Raw genomic sequence first — 17932 nt, forward strand, 5'->3', positions numbered from 1 at the left:
AGGAGAGGCCTGCTCAGCTACTTGCAGCTGGGTCACTACTGGTTGTGCTACTTCACTTTGAGTCTTTGTGTTGGAAGACTCGATTTCAGGCTCATTCACAGGCTCTGCCTCAGCAACTGCTGTTCTACTGCATTTTGACAGGTGTTCTTGCAAAATTTCTTCGAAGGATTTTCCACTTAGCTTTGCAATCTTTTGCAGTTCTCCCAAAAAGCTCTGGGTGGCACTCTGAGTCACAGTGGAGATATTCACTTGACAGGGCTTTGATTTGGTAGGTGACTTCGTGAGGGCTCTCATAGCTATGTGGAAGTATTGGCTCTAGGGTCTCAGTCTGACATGTTAGAATTGTTGAGAACGTACTTTAACATCTCAGATAAAATCAGTGATACGGTCACCTGTGGTTAATGAACAAAGCAACAAAGTTGCTGACGACTGACAAGCGCACTTTATGGCAGCATATAGCTGGAGTTTCAAACCCTGCTGCTCAGGAAAAAAGGGGCAGAGATGATCAGGGCCGGAGCAGCATTTTAAAATCACAGAGGTCCATGATGCGCAAAGCACACACCGAAAAATGTTCGCCATATTTAAATGACTGAGGTGAATTACACGCCACACAAGAGATCTATTCCTGAAATTACTTTTAATGGTGTTTGAACTGAATATCATCAGTTTTGGAAAAAAAAACATGCATGTGGCAAGAGTAAGAATAATTTAAGCTTGTTTAATGGTTTGATCTGGCCCAAGCAATGAGGACAAAAGATACCCTAACCATGTAGCCTATGGAACTAAGATACATTAACAATCTGGCATCTGTTACACCAACACACAAAAAGAAATTCTGGGAAAAAAATCAGTATACACCATCATGTTTTAGGCAAAGTTATCCAAGACAAACATAAGTTGAAACTTTCCCCTCTATTGCTTTGGCTTATCGAATGATTTATTTTTAAAATCACAAACAAGGCAGGCTACAACTGCGCTGCTTCGAAAATGTAAATTTAACAGCTTGATGAAAGTGCGCTGACGGTTACCATTGAAACCCCGTGTCTCCTGCACTGCGTTCCTCCCCCGAGTCGCACGCTCATTCGCTTTTGTGTTCTCGGTCTCAGAGCCGTGCGCACCAAACAGACAAAGAAGACAGAATCAACGTTTAACATAATTAACAATGCACTTTTTACAGAGACGTTTTAATGTTATTCTTTACTTTTTTTATCCAGTTGAATATTTAGCGTACAAATGTATTTTCAGCTCTTAAAAATGACCGAGGTCTGGACCGCGGGGGCCTCAGAGCTGGCTACGGCCATGGAGATGAACAAGACGCTAATAGGAAGATAAGACAGTTGAATGACAAATGGAAGTTTGGGTGAGATTGGCTAGTTCATAGAAAAACTGAAAATACCCTGTACTGTGAGGACTGTAGAAAGTCTGGCAAAGACATGCAACAGTATTTTTAAACTCGAAACTATAAAGGACCACGAAAAGTCAAATGCACACATCGGTACTATAACATCAAAACCGGCGAAGACGGCTGGTTCACTACAGGACAGCATTGCTTTCAGTCCCTGTCTGTCATGAAGTCGGCTGAGCTGGAGAGGATGGAGCTGTTGTTTAGAAACGTTCACGTGATTGGAAAGAAGTTGATCCACCCCAGCTATCAACTTATGGCCTGCTGGAAGCCTCAGGTCATGAAGATCATTATTCATGGACCATTCAGACTCATCTGATGATGAATGTAATGAGGACATTTAACATCTCTCTCTACACATGTTCTCACACACACACACACACACACACTATTAATAGATAATACATAATATACATAATAATACTTGATAATGGGGTGGCACGGTGGTGTAGTGGTTAGCGCTGTCACCTCACAGCAAGAAGGTCCGGGTTCGAGCCCCGTGGCCGGCGAGGGCCTTTCTGTGCGGAGTTTGCATGTTCTCCGCATGGGTTTCCCCCACAGCCCAAAGACATGCAAGTTAGGTTAACTGGTGACTCTAAATTGACCGTAGGTGTGAGTGTGAATGGTTGTCTGTGTCTATGTGTCAGCCCTGTGATGACCTGGCGATTTGTCCAGGGTGTACCCCGCCTTTTGCCCATAGTCAGCTGAGATAGGCTCCAGCTTGCCTGCGACCCTGTAGAACAGGATAAAGCGGCTAGAGATAATGAGATGAATGAGATGAGATACTTGATAATACACATAATACTTGCATATCAAAACATCAAATGTTTTTCAATGATAAATGTTTTGAATTGTACTTTTAATATTAGAATCAGTTCAGTTGTACTGAATGTTATTTTTCATATTATACGATATTTCATATTGTAAAGGGCTTGAATTTGAGTTCAATAAACAGAATACTCTGTTTATATTTTTGTCTGAATTGGTTGCATGTTTTCATATAGGGATCTATCTTAACAGCACTGAATACTTGAGTGCTACTGTAGAGATACATTATATGCTGCCATTCATAATTAAATCTAGATCTTCCGAACTTTAACATATCATGGTGAAGAAAAAACTGCAATTTCCTTGCAACAAAATTGTGGCTAGTGAAAAGGCTGAATGGCTATTGTCTTGGGAAAACCACTAGCCAAAGTGGCCGGTGAGCAAAAAAGTTAATGTAAAGCCCTGACCTGTTCCCATGCCAGCATCTGCCACAGAGGTGGAGACAGCATCTGCTCCCGAGCGAGAGTCAGTAGCAGCATCTGCTCCAGAGCCAGATGCAGAGCCATCACCTGCTCCAGAGGCAGAGTCAGTGCCAGCTCCCATGTCAGAAGCGAAGCCAGCATCTGCTCCCGAGCCAGAGGCGGAGCCAGTATCTGCTCCCATGCCAGAGGCAGAGCCAGACTCATTGCCAGCACCAGCGTCTGCTCCCGTGCCAGAGGCGGAGCCAGCATCTACTCCTGTGCCCACCCCAGTGCCAGAGCCAGTGTCAGTGTCTACTCCAGTGCTGGAGCCAGCATCTGAGTCTACCCCAGAGCCAGTGCCAGAGCCAGCATCCGAGTCTACTCCAGAGCCAGTGCCGGCGTAAGAGCCAGCATCAGAGTCTACTCCAGAGCCAGTACCAGGGTTAAGGCCAGGACCTGAGCCTGTTCCTGGACCGGTGTCAAAGGACGTCAGAACGACCTCTGCCTCAGCTGGCCACAGGGATGTCTGCATCGTCCTGTCATCAGGTCTTAAACCGGACCAAAACAGTGCACCTACAGAGCCTTAGCCTGAGTCCAGTCCTGAGCCAGAGTCATCCCCAGAGCTCGAGCGCAGTCCAGAGTCTACGCTGTCTCCAGAGCTGGAGCCCAGTCCACAGCCCATGCCATCTCTAGAGCTGGAGCCCAGTCCAGAGCCTGAGCCCAGTCCAGAGCCCCCTACAGAGCCTGAGCCCAGTCCAGAGCCCCCTACAGAGCCTGAGCCCAGTCCAGAGCCCCCTAAAGAGCCTGGGCCCTGTCCAGAACCCTCTCCAGAGCCATCTACAGAGCTTGAGCCCAGCCCAGAGTCATTTACAGAGCTCAAGCTCAGCCCAGAGTCTTCTCCAGAGCCCGAGCTGTCTCCAGAGCCCAAGCCCAAATCCAGTCCTGAGTCACCTTCAGAGCTTGAGCCCAGTCCAGAGTCCACATCAAGTCATGCGATCAAGCCTGGTCCTAGCCAAGAACCCAAGTCGTGTCCAGAGCCTGAGCCCCCACCGGGGTCCTGTATGATGGAATTTCACTCCCGGAGGGAGATCTTTGAGAGGGAGTTCTGTCAGTCCTGCGTGCTGTGGCACATGCACCAAAAGGCATGCCTCAGGCTGCGCGTACACCAAGTGAGCTCCAGCACACGCGTCGTGAACAAGGCGCACCTATTCTCAATTAATGAACTAAGTGTTGGGCTATTTAAGGACTGAGCTGATACAGGGACGATGCAAAGTATTACGCCACGTTCAGTGCACATTACCGAGCCTTGTTTCCCCTGTTTGTGGTTTTCCTGGTTTCTTGACTCCTGTTCTTGATTCTAGTTCTCGTTTTACCTCTGACATCCTGTTTGCACCTCGATTGACCCTTTGCCTGTTTTCTTGTTTATGACCTTGCCTGCTGATTTGAACTGTTTGCTTTGTGTGTGTTTCATGCATCTTTTGTACATATTGCACTGCAGACTATAATAAACACTTCTGCACATACATCCACCTCTCTTGCGCACTTGACAGTTGCTGTTTTGATAACAAAGGACACTCGTTTCAATGTACACTTTTTAGCCAGAGAAGACCAGTGGTTTGAAAGAGTAAAAGAAACAATCTTTGTCAACCTGGAACGACCATCCCTGAACAGAGGAGGTGGTCTGAGACACCACTTATCAACCACCTACAATGCAGTCCTTGTCACACTTCCCAGAAAACTGAATACACATCCACACCAAAACTCAGCTGACTTCAATGACTCACGTGATGGTAGAGAGCCAACGACCCACAGATCACCCTAATGACTCTTGAGGCTGCTAACACCGTTCACACCCAGCCTCCAATGACCCTAACACCTACAGGGTGACTCAATGACCCAGGTGACCTCAACGACTCTCCTTAGGGTTGCTTTTGATCCACTAGAAGATAAATACCTGGAACTCCCCACTAGTCAGACAGAATTGAAGAAGCTTTTCGGATGAGAGGTGAAAAGTCTTCAAGAATTTCAAGCAAGTCCAGTTGCCTTCTTTAGCACCAACGGTTTACTATGGCCTGGATGACTGAGAACCTTCAGAGAAAACAAAAAATTTGGAGTAAACAATGACAGCCAAGATGTGTATATATACAGTAGAATAATCATGTAGTAACACTAGTATACACTTGGTAATGACAAATTTATAGTAAATATTGACATACTAATTCTAATTTCCAAAAACCAGTACTGGAATATAAAAAAATGTTCATTTGCAATAAATAACTTAATTACATGCTTCTTTATTAAAATAATGAAATACACAGTCGATGTTAAATTACAGTAGGCAGTAACTAATGTAAATAATGCATCTTTACTGGAGATAAGGACATAAAAACGAAAATTCTAGTAAATAATGACATGAAATGGATAATTAATGACATACAATGATAACCTGCAGTGGATAATCAAGTACAAATGCTAATTTACAGTAAAATTATGATAAAATAGTTATTTAACAGTAAATATGGACATAATGCTTGTGTGAAGTAAATAATAAACTAAGAATAAAAATTCTACTAAATAATGACATAAAATTCTATCTTGCCCCCCAAAAATCCATGACAGTGATATAAAAATGCAAATCTACAGGAAAGAATGGTCAAATTCTACTATTTTACTGATAAATGATATAAAAATGAACACTCTCACAATCTCATAAAATTCTAATATACAATAACTTGCAGGGTATAATTGAATATCAATGCTAATTTAAAGTAAACAACAGCTCAATAATCATACTTACAATAAATAATTAAATAAAATGCTGGTTTTCTGTAAATATGGAATGAAAAATGTCACTGAAATGTCACTGAAAATGCTAAAGCTGACTGTGCTGCAGTAGGACGTTGTTCTGTATGGATCCCAAGTGTGAGTAGAGACTGATGTACAGGTTCTGGAGGGAATGAGACAGCGATTCAAAAGCACAATTTTAAACTGAAGAGAGGATTTGAGGATGTGGATAAGCATGAGTGCACAAAAATACTGAGAAGTGCTCTGAAGTGTGAGGTCTGAAGCTTTCTTAGTTCATGCATTTTTCCTTCTAGTTTATTGTTTGCACTGTAAATTCCTGACATAGCTTGTTTTTTTTCCACATTCTTTTTTTCTGTAAAAGAATTTATTAATTTTGCAGAGATTATTCATGACATTGTTTTTTATGCTCTGCTTATTTTTTTTTCTAGTGCATTTTTGATTTTATGTTTTGTTAATTAATCTGTAATTATATCTGCCCTTTTTTAGCATGTTTTAAAGCTTTTTTTTGCTTTGAGTTATATTTTGCATTGTTTGTGATTTCTTTTCTTCCATTGTTATGGATTTCATATATATATGCACTCATTTTTCATTGTTTATTCCCAAATTTAAATTTTTGCAATTGTCTGTTTTGGTTTCGTTATATTTTGCATTGTTTCCCCCCTCTTTTTATTTTATTTTTTGCTTTGATTTTTTTAACATCTTTTATTCCTGCATGTTTTATTATTTGCTTTAGTGATTTCTTTCACAACTGTCAGTAAGGCGATAGAGAACGCCACTTCCAGTCAGACTACAAACATAGCCGATCTGAACTACAAAACCCAAGAACCACAGCACCCTCTATTGCCTGCCTATTAATTACACTTGTTGCTCATTTCCTGTTTAATCAGCCAACACTATAAAAACACCTCTCCCACACTCACCTGATGCAAAGTATCGTTCAATGCCTTACCGGTCATACCAAGCCTTATTTTTCTGCCTGCTTTATCATGTTCTTGACCCTCGTGATTGTCTCATTCTTGTTACTCTTTAGTTTAACCCTTATTACTCTGTCTATCAATCAATCGACCCATGCTTGTCCTTCGACTTCAATTTCGTCTAGTGTTTTGGATTTGTTTGCCAGTCTGCATTCCCCACTCTCCACTGCACATACATCCGTAAGTACCTGCATCCGGACAGGATACTTCACCACATATGGATGCAGCAGAGGAGGTATGCAGGCCTTTCAATTACATGAAACCTGCGACAGATAATGTCGTAGGCGCCCGAATTAAAAAGGTGCCCAAATTAGGTCAAGCGCCCAAAATATGCTACCAAAAGTAAAAAAAAAAATTGTTGGTTAAATACACTTGGCTGCATAAAACAAAATGTCTTGACTTTCTTTTTTAAAAACACTGAAATTAGTGAGAATTAGCATGTATTTCTCGTAATTGACGCAAAATCCGCACCATTCCCATGTTCCGGGTTTGTCGAACTAGCTGTAAGCTTCACGCAGAGCACAAATTCTCCATCAACAGCTATCAGCATGCCATGATTTTGTGGAGGAGCAAGACTCGTGTACCAGTGACCAGAGCAGGATTTCCACATTAGGTAAATCTTCTTTCTCCTTCTTTTATATTGTTTTATGGCAGTTGGCAAACAGCTTTTAGGTGGATTACCACCACCTTCTGGACTGGAGTGTGAATCAGAATGTTTACTACCCTACTGTGCTAAATTCTCCTAATAATTCCTGTATCATTTAAAAACCTAAAAATAGCCCTACCGTATATTCCACATTTTCTGACCTCAACTGCAATATCTCTCTGATACCTAGTGTCATATGATTTAAATCAGGTCAAAGACTGAATAAAAGAGAGCTATTCAGGACACAACTGTGTGTATTTAAGATACAGCTTACATCTTAAATACACACAGTTGTGTAAGTGTGGGTGGAATCAGTGACTTGGAGCTTGGTCCTCTTGTTGATGATAGTCTTAGACACTGGCCTTTCATTTAAACTAAGATCTTTTACCTGACTACATGCTGTGAATTGCACTACCAATTCTTATGAAGTGACTGAAAAACCTTTTGTGTCACAGGTCTTGCTACAGGTATGTCTCTTTGATGGCAACAGTGCATAACTTGCTTTTTCATTCACAGGCTCCTTTCCTCCAGGCTCTCCTCAGGCCCCAAAACATCTTTTAAATACGAACTAACTGTATTATAATTATTTTTGTCATGTGTATGAATATCAAGAGGGATTAATACTGTAGACATTTTGCAATCAAGGTAAAAATAACATTCATAGATTTCATTATTTATTCATAACTTTGTAGCTAAAAAAGCAACAGAAGGTTTAAACACAGAGCACTGGGAAAACACCACTTTGCATGTGCAGAAAAGCCCAAATTACCCTGTATCACAAAGGAAAAAGCCCAAATTCAGAAATACAGGGTGTAGCCCAAATTATGGAATTGAAAGGCCTGGCGTGGCAGACTGCTTTGATCGCTCAGGGGCACTCTCTTAGGAGAACATCAGCAGATGCTTGCCAATCAACACCAAGATGGCTCAGCTCACTGCTATGATGCCACAGGCCCTCCCAACACGCTGCGAAGCTCCTCAGAGTCTGGTGCTCCCACTTCCATGCCCCGAGAAGTATGCTGGGGATGCACTCAGCTGCAAGGGATTTCTGCTTCAGTGCTTCAAGTACAGTACTTCTCCTCACTCCCACACATCTTGGATGAACACAAGCTTGCCGGATTTATTTTGCTTTTAACCGACAAAGTGCTACAATGGGCCAGCGCAGTGTGGAGGAGTGGAGGCAAACACACCACCTCCTACGACAGCTTTCTGGAGTTATTCAAGCGTGTGTTTGATCACGAACTGGAGGGAACTGAAGTCGGCGAGAGCCTACTCACCATCACCCAAGGTTCAAGGAGAGTCGCCGATTATGCCCTAGATTTCTGGACTCTTGCAGCCGCCAGCAGATGGAAGGAGCCAGCAGTAAATGTGGTGTTTCGCCAAGGACTTCACCCCTCAGTATTGAGTGAACTAGCATGCCGTGATGAACATCTCACTCTGGACGCTCTCGTTGCTCTCGCCATTCAGGTAGACCATCTGCCCATCCCTCCGGGAGGAAGCCAAGCCTGCCATGGCCTCTGATTCTCCCTCTCCCATAGAAGTTTCTCATACTCGCCTGAAACGCTCCAAACGAGATTGGAGAAAGAAGGAGGGCTTGTGCTTCTATTGCAGGAGTTCCAGTCACCTTATCATCCAGTGTCCAGTCCACCCACCATGCACCAGCTCCGAGGAGACCAAGGCTGATTCGGTGAGTCCCATGAAATTACTAGGAGCTCGATCTTTCAAGCTTCCAGTATTAGTGAAACTGTCTTCCTCTACCCACGTGCTGTCTGTGTTTATCGACTCAGGGGCAGAGGGAAAGTTTGTTGGCAACTCAGTTGTCCAGAGGTTCAATCCGCCCACAAACTTGCTGCAGAGCCCACTCAGAATCCGGTCCATCAATGGAGGCCCCATAGGGGAGGGCCTCGTCACCTCCCGGACCACTCCTGTTCATATTCAGATGGGAATTCTTCACTCTGAACAAATCTCACTCCTTGTCACAGCTACCAAGCATCACGACATCATCCTGGGCTATCCATGGCTACAACTTCATGACCCACTCATCTCCTGGCAGAACAAGGAGATTCTTCAGTGGTCCCTGACATTTTTCCAGAGCTGCCTCTGAGATCCTCAGTTAAATCTTTCCTCCACCTCCATAGAGAGTCCTCACCCTGACTCCCTGGAAGGGATCCCCATGTGCTACCTGGACCCAGGGGAGGTCTTCAGCAAGGGCAAAGCATGTGGCCTACCCCCACATCATCCATCTGATTGTGCCATCGACCTCCTGCTTGGTACTTCTCCCCCACACAGCCACATTTACCCTCTATGCCAGAATGAACAAGCTGCTATGGAAGAATACATCCAGGAGGCCCTCAAGCAGAAGTACATATGCCAATGCACTTCACCAGTGTCAGCGAGATTCTTTATTTTTTTGTGGAGAAGAAAGGGGGTGTACTTCATCCCTGTATAGCCTTTTGAGGACTCAATCAGATATCAGTGAAATACTCGTATCCACTTCCACTTGTGCCCTCTGCATTGGAATACCTCCACAGCACCACAACTTTCTCCAAACTTGACTTACATAGTGCCAACAACCTGGTTCACATCCACGTGGGTGACGAATGGAAGACTACCTTCAATACCAGCGCCGGCCATTTTGAGTACCGGAGCATGCCTTATGGCCTCTCTTCAGTGCCAGGTGTGTTTCAGTGCCTCATTAACAATATGCTATGAGACATGTTGGGGAGGTATGTCATAGCTTACATCAATGACATCCTAATCTACTCCCATGATGAAGAGAGTCATCACCTGTCAAAGAACCATCTCTATGTTAAGGCTGAGAAAAAGTGTGAATTTCACTTGCATAAGATCTCCTTCCTGGGGTACATCATCAGTGCTGAGGGGGTCAGCATGGACCCCTCCAAGGTAACTGCAGTCACATCCTGGCCCATACCCACCTCGGTGAAGGAGCTCCAAAGTTTCCTAGGCTTTGCAAACTTTTATTTTATTTCACTCAAGGGTTCAGCACCCTCACAGTGCCCCTGACCTCCCTCCTGAAGAAGAGACCCAAATGCCTCCACTGGAACCCTACAGCCAAAGAGACCTTCAACAGGCTCAACATGGCTTTCACCACAGCCCCATCCTTCAGCATCCGAACCCAAACCAACCTTTCATGTCAAAGTGGACACCTCTGAGATTGGTGTAGGAGGGGTTCTCTCCCAGCACTTCAGCAAAAGGCTCAAGCTTCACCAGGTAGCGTTCTTCTCCAAAAAGCTCACTCCAGCAGAGAGAGACTATGATGTTGGGAACCAAGGGCAAGCTCGCCTTAGAGGAATGGAGGCACTGGTTGGAGGGGACCACACACCCCTTTGCCATTTTTACTGATCATAAAAACCTTGAGTATCTCAAGAAAGCAAAGAGACTGAACTCACACCAAGCCCGATGAGCACGAGTCTTCACCCATTTCAACTTCACAATATCCTGGCACTAAAAACATCAAGGCTGACGCCCTGTCACACATCTTCAGCCCATCTCTTCATGACCAGGAACCTCATCCCATCCTGACACCTGAATGTTTCATCCAGGCAATCACCTGGGACCTCGACAAGGAGATAAGGGACTCACAACCACAGACTCCTCCAGTCAACTGCCCACTGAGCCACCTGTATGTCCCTAATCATTCTCAGGAGCAGACTCATCACATGGGCACACACTTCTCCTGTCACTGGCCATCCCAGCAGCCAACGCACCCACCAACTGCTGAGAAACAAGTACTGGTGGTAGAACATGCTGACTGAGATCATTCGTTTCATCTCTTCATGCACTGAGTGCGCTCAAGCCAAGGTCCCTCAAATTCCTCCGGCTGGCAAACTATGCCCTCTTCCTGTGCCCCAGAGACCATGGTCCCAACTGGCAATTGACTTCATCACTGACCTGCCACCATCCCAAGGCAACTCCACAATTTTGGTCATCATTGACCGCTTCTCCAAGGTGCTAAGAATCATCCCGTTATCCAGCCTACCCACAGCATTTCAGACCGCCGAATCATTGTTCCAGCATGTGTTCCGATACTTCACCATCCCAGAAAACATACTCGGTGACCATGGCCCTCAATTCATCTCTTGTCTGTGGGCCAGCTTCATGGAGTGGCTAGGGGTCTCAGTGAGCCTCACTTCGGAATATCATCCCCAGTCAAATGGCCAGGTAGAGAGAGCCAACCAAGAAATAGGATGTTTCCTCAGAATCTTCAGCATGTGAAACCAAGGGGACTGGGCCTGATTCATCCCATGGGCCCAATACATGCAAAACTCTCTCAAGCACTCAGCCACACAACTTACACCCTTCCAGTGTATGCTCGGCTACAAACCTTCCCTGTTTCCTTGGGATGACTCTCCAGCATGGATACAGGCTATGGAAGAGTGGTTCACCCACAGCCAGTCAATTTGGGAGGAAGTTCACCAATGCATCACGTCAGTTAATGCCAAGTACAAGGAATACGCCAATAAGCACTGGAGCAACAACCCTGGGTACTCTCCTGGCAGTCAGGTATGGTTGTCCACCAGAGACCTTAGGGAACCCAATACATGCCAAAAATTACAGGCATGCTACAGCAGACTGTACAAGGTGCTCCGGCACATCAACAAGGTTTCCTATAGACTTGAGCTCCCACCTCACCATCTTCTGTCACCCACCTTCCACGTCTCCTACCTCAAACCCTCCATCCAGGGTCCTCTGTCTGAGAACATGCCCACCCCCGACCACCCGTCTCCTGGCCCAGAAGGAGAACCCATCTACCAGGTAAATCAGATCCTAGACTTTAGATGTAGAAGAGGTCAGCTAGAGTACCTGGTAGATTGGGAGGGCTATGGACCAGAGGAACGAGGCTGGGTGGGAGCTAAGGACATCCTAGACCCTCTCATTACTCAAGAATTTCACAACTAACACCCTTACAAGCCCAGACCCAAAAAAAGGGGGCATCCTAGGAAGAATGTAGATTGGGGGGGGGCTCTGTCAGTAACGCGATAGAGAGCGCCACTTCCAGTCAGACTACAAACATGGCCGATCTGAACTACAACACCCAAGAACCACAGCATCCTCTATTGCCTGCCTATTAATTACACCTGTCACTAATTTCCTGGTTAATCAGCTCACACTATACAGTATAAACACCTCTCCCACACTGACCCGATGCAAAGTATCGTTCAGTGTCTTATCTGTCATACCAAGCCTTGTTATTCTGCCTGCCTTATCGTGTTCTCAACCCTCATTATTGTCTCATTCTCGTTACTCTAGCCCTTATTATTCTGTCTGCCAATCGATCGACCCCTGCCTATCCCTTGATTTCATCTAGCGTTTTGAATTTGTTTGCGAGTCTACATTCCCCGCTCTTCCCTGCACATACATCTATAAGTGCCTGTATCCTGACACTAACTCATGACGAGCTTGCTGATTTCCTCCCTTATTGTATGTGCAGGTCATTATTTTTGCACTGCTTATTTCGGCAGTCCCCACCGTTTTTTGCACCATGGACTGGTTTCATGCAAGATAATTTTTCCACGGATGGGTGGGATCATGCACATAACAAAAAAGTGCATAATATATAATTTCATTATTACATATACAGTGGTGCTTGAAAGTTTGTGGACCCTTTAGAATTTTCTATATTTCTGCATAAATATGACCTAAAACATCATCAGATTTTCACACAAGTCCTAAAAGTAGATAAAGAGAACCCAGTTAAACAAATGAGACAAAAATATTATACTTGGTCATTTATTTATTGAGGAAAATTATCCAATATTACATATCTGTGAGTGGCAAAAGTATGTGAACCTCTAGGATTAGTAGTTAATTTGAAGGTGAAATTAGAGTCAGCTGTTTTCAAATCAATGGGATGAGAATCAGGTGTGAGTGGGCACCCTGTTTTAAAGAACAGAGATCTATCAAAATCTGATCTTCACAACACATATTTGTGGAAGTGTATCATGGCATGAACAAAGGAGATTTCTGAGGACCTCAGAAAAAGCACTGTTGATGCTCATCAGGCTGGAAAAGGTTAGAAAACCATCTCTAAAGAGTTTGGACTCCACCAGTCCACTGTCAGACAGATTGTGTACGAATGGAGGAAATTCAAGACCATTGTTACCCTCCCCAGAAGTGGTTGACCAACAAAGATCACTCCAAGAGCAAGGCGTGTAATAGTCGGTGAGGTCACAAAGGACCCCAGGGTAACTTCTAAGCAACTGAAGGCCTCTCTCACATTGGCTAATGTTCATGAGTCCACCATCAGGAGAACACTGAACAACAATGGTGTGCATGGCAGGGTTGCAAGGACAAAGCCACTGCTCTCAAAAAAGAACATTGCTGCTCGTCTGCAGTTTGCTAAAGATCACATGGACAAGCCAGAAGGCTATTGGAAAAATGTTTTGGGATGGATGAGACCAAAATAGAACTTTTTGGTTGAAATGAGAAGCAATGTTTGGAGAAAGGAAAACATTCCAACATAAAAACCTTATCCCACCTGTGGTGATGGTAGTATAATAGTTTGAGCCTGTTTTGCTGCATCTGGGCCAGGACAGCTTGCCATCACTGATGGAACAATGAATTCTGAATTATACCAGCAAATTCTAAAGGAGAATGTCAGGACATCTGTCCATGAACTGAATCTCAAGAGAAGGTGGGTCATGCAGCAAGACAACGACCCTAAGCACACAAGTTGTTTTACCAAAGAATGGTTAAAGAAGAATAAAGTTAATGTTTTGGAATGGCCAAGTCAAAGTCCTGACCTTAACCCAATCAAAATGTTGTGGAAGGACCTGAAGCGAGCAGTTCATTTGAGAAAACCCACGAACATCCCAGAATTGAATCTGTTCTGTCCGCAGGAATGGGCTAAAATTCCTCCAAGCCGGTGTGCAGGACTGATCAACAGTTACCGGAAATGTTAAGTTGCAGTTATTTCTGCACAAGGGGGTCACACCAGATACTAAAAGCAAAGGTTCACATACTTTTGCCACTCACAGATATATAATATTGGATAATTTTCCTCAATAAATAAATGGCCAAGTATCATATTTTTGTCTCATTTGTTTAACTGGGTTCTCTTTATCTACTTTTAGGACTTGTGTGAAAATCTGATGATGTTTTAGGTCATATTTATGCAAAAATATAGAAAATTCTAAAGGGTTCACAAACTTTCAAGCACCACTGTATAATGTAAATGTAATCATTATATTTTATATTCTGCACTTTATTTCTATTATTACGACATTGTGTTATATACACACATACAACTCACCATAAAGCAGATTCAGTGGGATCCCTGAGCTTGTTTTCCTGCAACTAGGCAGTCCCCATCTGGTGATGAGAGACAGTGACACCCAAAGTGTGTTCCTTCTGTCCAGTCTACTCCATAATCTCATTTTAGTTGCTGTCACAGCAGAAAACCCCACTTCACAAAGGGGTCAATCCATGTGAAATCACCAGAGGCCTCGCCACTGACCATCTCAGATTTGCTTCATACTTTCTGGAAATATTGTCAGTGTGCCCAAAAATAGTGTACAAAAGTTTAGGCTTGTACCTTCATTAGTTTCTGAGATATAGGGGCTTAAAAAGGGGCGTGGCCCCAATTTCACTGTTGAAACGCATGCTACAGAAAACGGACCTAAATTCCATAAGTCATTACTTTTAAACTATTCATGGAAGATACATGAAATTTTCACGGATTGTTCTTCAATGCCAGATGCCTTTAAATACTAAAATAGAAAGTTCACAGTTCAATATTTGCCAAGTTATGGCTTGCTGAAAATCATAAAAAAACGTGCTTTGGAGCAACTTTGACACCCCATATCTCCACATTAAAGCACACCAGATCTTTCAAATTTTCTTATTTATTACTCATGTTATAGTACTCTTTAGGCAACTAGGTATGTCTTCAAAAGAAATCAAACTTTCTGATTTATTAGGTATTAAAAAAAAACAAAAAAACATTTTGCGCCTATAATTCAAATGCATATTACAAATGTATGACAAGGTCTACCATAAAAACAATTATACCACTGGAAAAAGCTTGTTTTGATTAGCAAATGCACAAAATATGAAGTTGGTACCCTAAACCAAACTATAAATATTAAGGTATCAGGTACGACATGTTTTACGATAGACGGAAATGCTGTTTCCAGAAAGTATGAAGCAAATCTGAGATGGTCAGTGGCGAACATTTTTCTAAATCTGGTGATTTGGGGTGGAATTTCCCAAAGATATGATGTTGGAAATGGAAGCAGAGTTTTCAGTGCTTTTGTGGAGCTCTCAGGATAATACATCTTGACTTGAATCCAGAACGTAGGGAGATTTGAAGTTGTCTCAAACATACTTTCAAGGCCAACATCATTTGCGATCTCAAGCAGTTGACCTTCTTCTAGCATGGACAAAGTCGATTCACCTGGCTTCTTCATAAATAGGTCGCGGTTCCATTCCTTCCCAGTTCGGGGGTCTTTTGTGGTTGGGAAATAATGCTCAAACTCATTTGAAAACCGAGACAGGTGATCATGCACCAGCTGGGAGAATGAAGGCCCAGGCATGTCAAAAATCGCTATGTTCACTCGCCATCCCCATAATTCCAGTTTGGCTTTGAATGCAGTCACTTTATCTGCTGACTTGAAGACAGTTGTTGTTCTCCCCTAAAGTGACAGATTGAGTTCATTGAGCAGGTTGAATATGTCACACAAGTAAGCAAGTTTTGCGACCCATATTGTGCTTCTGAAATGTGCTGCCAGTGGTGATGGTTTTTCTAAAAGAAACCTCTGGAGAGGCTCTTGTAACTCAAGAACTCTGGCTAGCGATCTATCTTTAGAAAGCCATCTCACTTCTGTGTATAACAGAAGACGTTTGTGTGCTGTGTCCATCTCCTCACAGAGCTGCTCGAACAGATGCAAGTTAAGGGCATGTACTTTGATGTGGTTAATAACTTTAATCACATTATGCAAAACGGTGTTAAGTTCTGGTGACATATTTCGCCAAGTCAGCATTTCTCTATGGATGACACAATGCGTAGACTCACATTCAGAAGCCACCTCCTTGACCCAAGTATTGAAACCAGAAAGCCATGCAGTCACGGCAGCCGCTCCGTCCGTGCGTACAGAGACATAAAATGACCAATTTGTGACCGCTCACCGAATCCAGGGACACATGTCGGCCGAAACGAATCCGAGATAATCGCAAAAGAAGTTTTTTTTTTTCGAAATTTGTGATTTTTGTTTTTTTCCATCATGTGCAAGTTGAGGTCTTGAAGAATGCAATCAGTATTTCAGATAATAGATTGTTTTGTTGGAAAAGCATACATTTTTTGTTGCAAATTGTCTCGTTTTTGTCAGGACTGTAGCCTGCTAGGGGGTATGGGTAAATTACCATATGGGCCATTCACATGATGATTTAAAGTCATTTGTTTTTTTTTCCGTGAATCAGCTGTATGATCCGAGTTGAGCGCATGGCTACTTAACCTGCATACAGGCGTGTGATTTCACTATGGAATGAGTTACTAAACAGAGCGCAGAGGAGCAAACACCGCGAAGCAAACAGACACACGGTATTTACATTGGAGATCACCATTTCTAGCAAAAAAACCCCGCAACCTCGTTTTCCAGATTGAATGGAATACTTGAATGATTGGATGATACACGGACCGTTCTAGGATTACATTCCATCGGAGGCATTGGTGTGTGCAAGGCGCCGTTTCTCTTTCTGATGGGGTAAGTTTATTAATCTAAGGCTGTGTGGTTATTTTTGCATGTAACGGAGAGTGTTGTGGTTTGGTTAAGCCTAGGTCACAACCGGACGTACGATTTTTTGGCCGTGTGATTTTTGCCGTTTCCCAAATCGCTGCGGTTTTTTTTTTGTTCACGGAGAAAGACGCGCGTTGGCCGTAAGTTTGTCTTGCAACCTGAAAAAAACGTAAGCGCCCGTAGAGTTTGTTTGACATGACAAAGAACCTCTGCGGCCGGTCTGCGGCTCGAAAATCAGCACATCACACGCACGCTCTCGTGCTTTTCACACGCGCGCTCTCGTGCGTTTCATGTGCGCTCTCCGTGTGTTTCTTGTGTTTTTTGCGTGTAGACCGGCTGTAGGAGCGCGTACTGTACGGCCGGTTGTGACCGAGGCTTTACATGAAACTAGTGTTGTGTTAGTTGTGTCATCATCGTGCTATCTTTCTTTCTTACGGTGTGAGTAATTTTTCAACCACAAAACGTTAAAGTATACTTTAGGACTTATTTTTGTACTTCATAATTGTTTTGGGCATACTTTGCATGGAAGAAAAATTGACATGGTGATCTTTGTTTACATGAAAGTAGTATCGTGCTAGCTTGTAGGGGGTAGGGCTTTCCTTAATGTCATGCAACTGAGCACCATTATGTGCCCGCCCTACACCCAGAGTAGCTGAGATGGAAAACTTTGAGGGCGATTTTCTCCCTTTTCTGTTTTAAGAAGTATACACTTTCAAAAGGCCACACATTCTTCAAATATTGTCAGATCTCCACATGGAAGGCATCATTGGAAAGCTTAGAAACTGTACTTTCTGAGTCTGTCAATAACTCAAAATGCCCCCGGGCAGACATGTGTCCCTGGATTCTGTGATCTGCCACATTTGGTTTTCCTGATATGTACTCATTCAAAGACTTGAATAGGTCTGTGTAGCGGTTCAGTATTGGTGGGTGGAGCACAGAGGATGGCAGGACAGAGATCAGGTTCAAAATAGCGTTTATTGCTAGACTTTTCAGTTTAACAACTTCACTCTCTCAAACAGACACACACACACAACTGGCGTCTTGTTCAGGGCTGAGCTCCTTCCGCTCTCGCTCTCCCTCCTGATATAGGGCGCGGTCACTGGGAAGACACACAAACACAGGTT

At 43.6% G+C, this 17932-nt stretch overlaps 1 protein-coding gene across 4 annotated transcripts in view; it reads right to left on the reverse strand.

The window, feature by feature from the left end:
* Window positions 1-17932, reverse strand: part of LOC132865944 (macrophage mannose receptor 1-like) — a 99764-nt gene that overhangs the window by 70022 nt on the left and 11810 nt on the right. For 2 of the 4 annotated variants that reach the window (XM_060898440.1, XM_060898441.1), the window contains exon 3: window positions 4586-4719. The exons of the other annotated variants lie outside the window; for them this stretch is intronic. The gene's annotated coding sequence lies outside the window, so the exon portion shown is untranslated. The remainder of the gene's footprint in view (window positions 1-4585; window positions 4720-17932) is intronic. 4 annotated transcript variants of the gene reach the window in all.

Source organism: Neoarius graeffei, chromosome 18, assembly GCF_027579695.1.
Source record: "Neoarius graeffei isolate fNeoGra1 chromosome 18, fNeoGra1.pri, whole genome shotgun sequence".
NCBI lineage: Eukaryota > Metazoa > Chordata > Actinopteri > Siluriformes > Ariidae > Neoarius > Neoarius graeffei.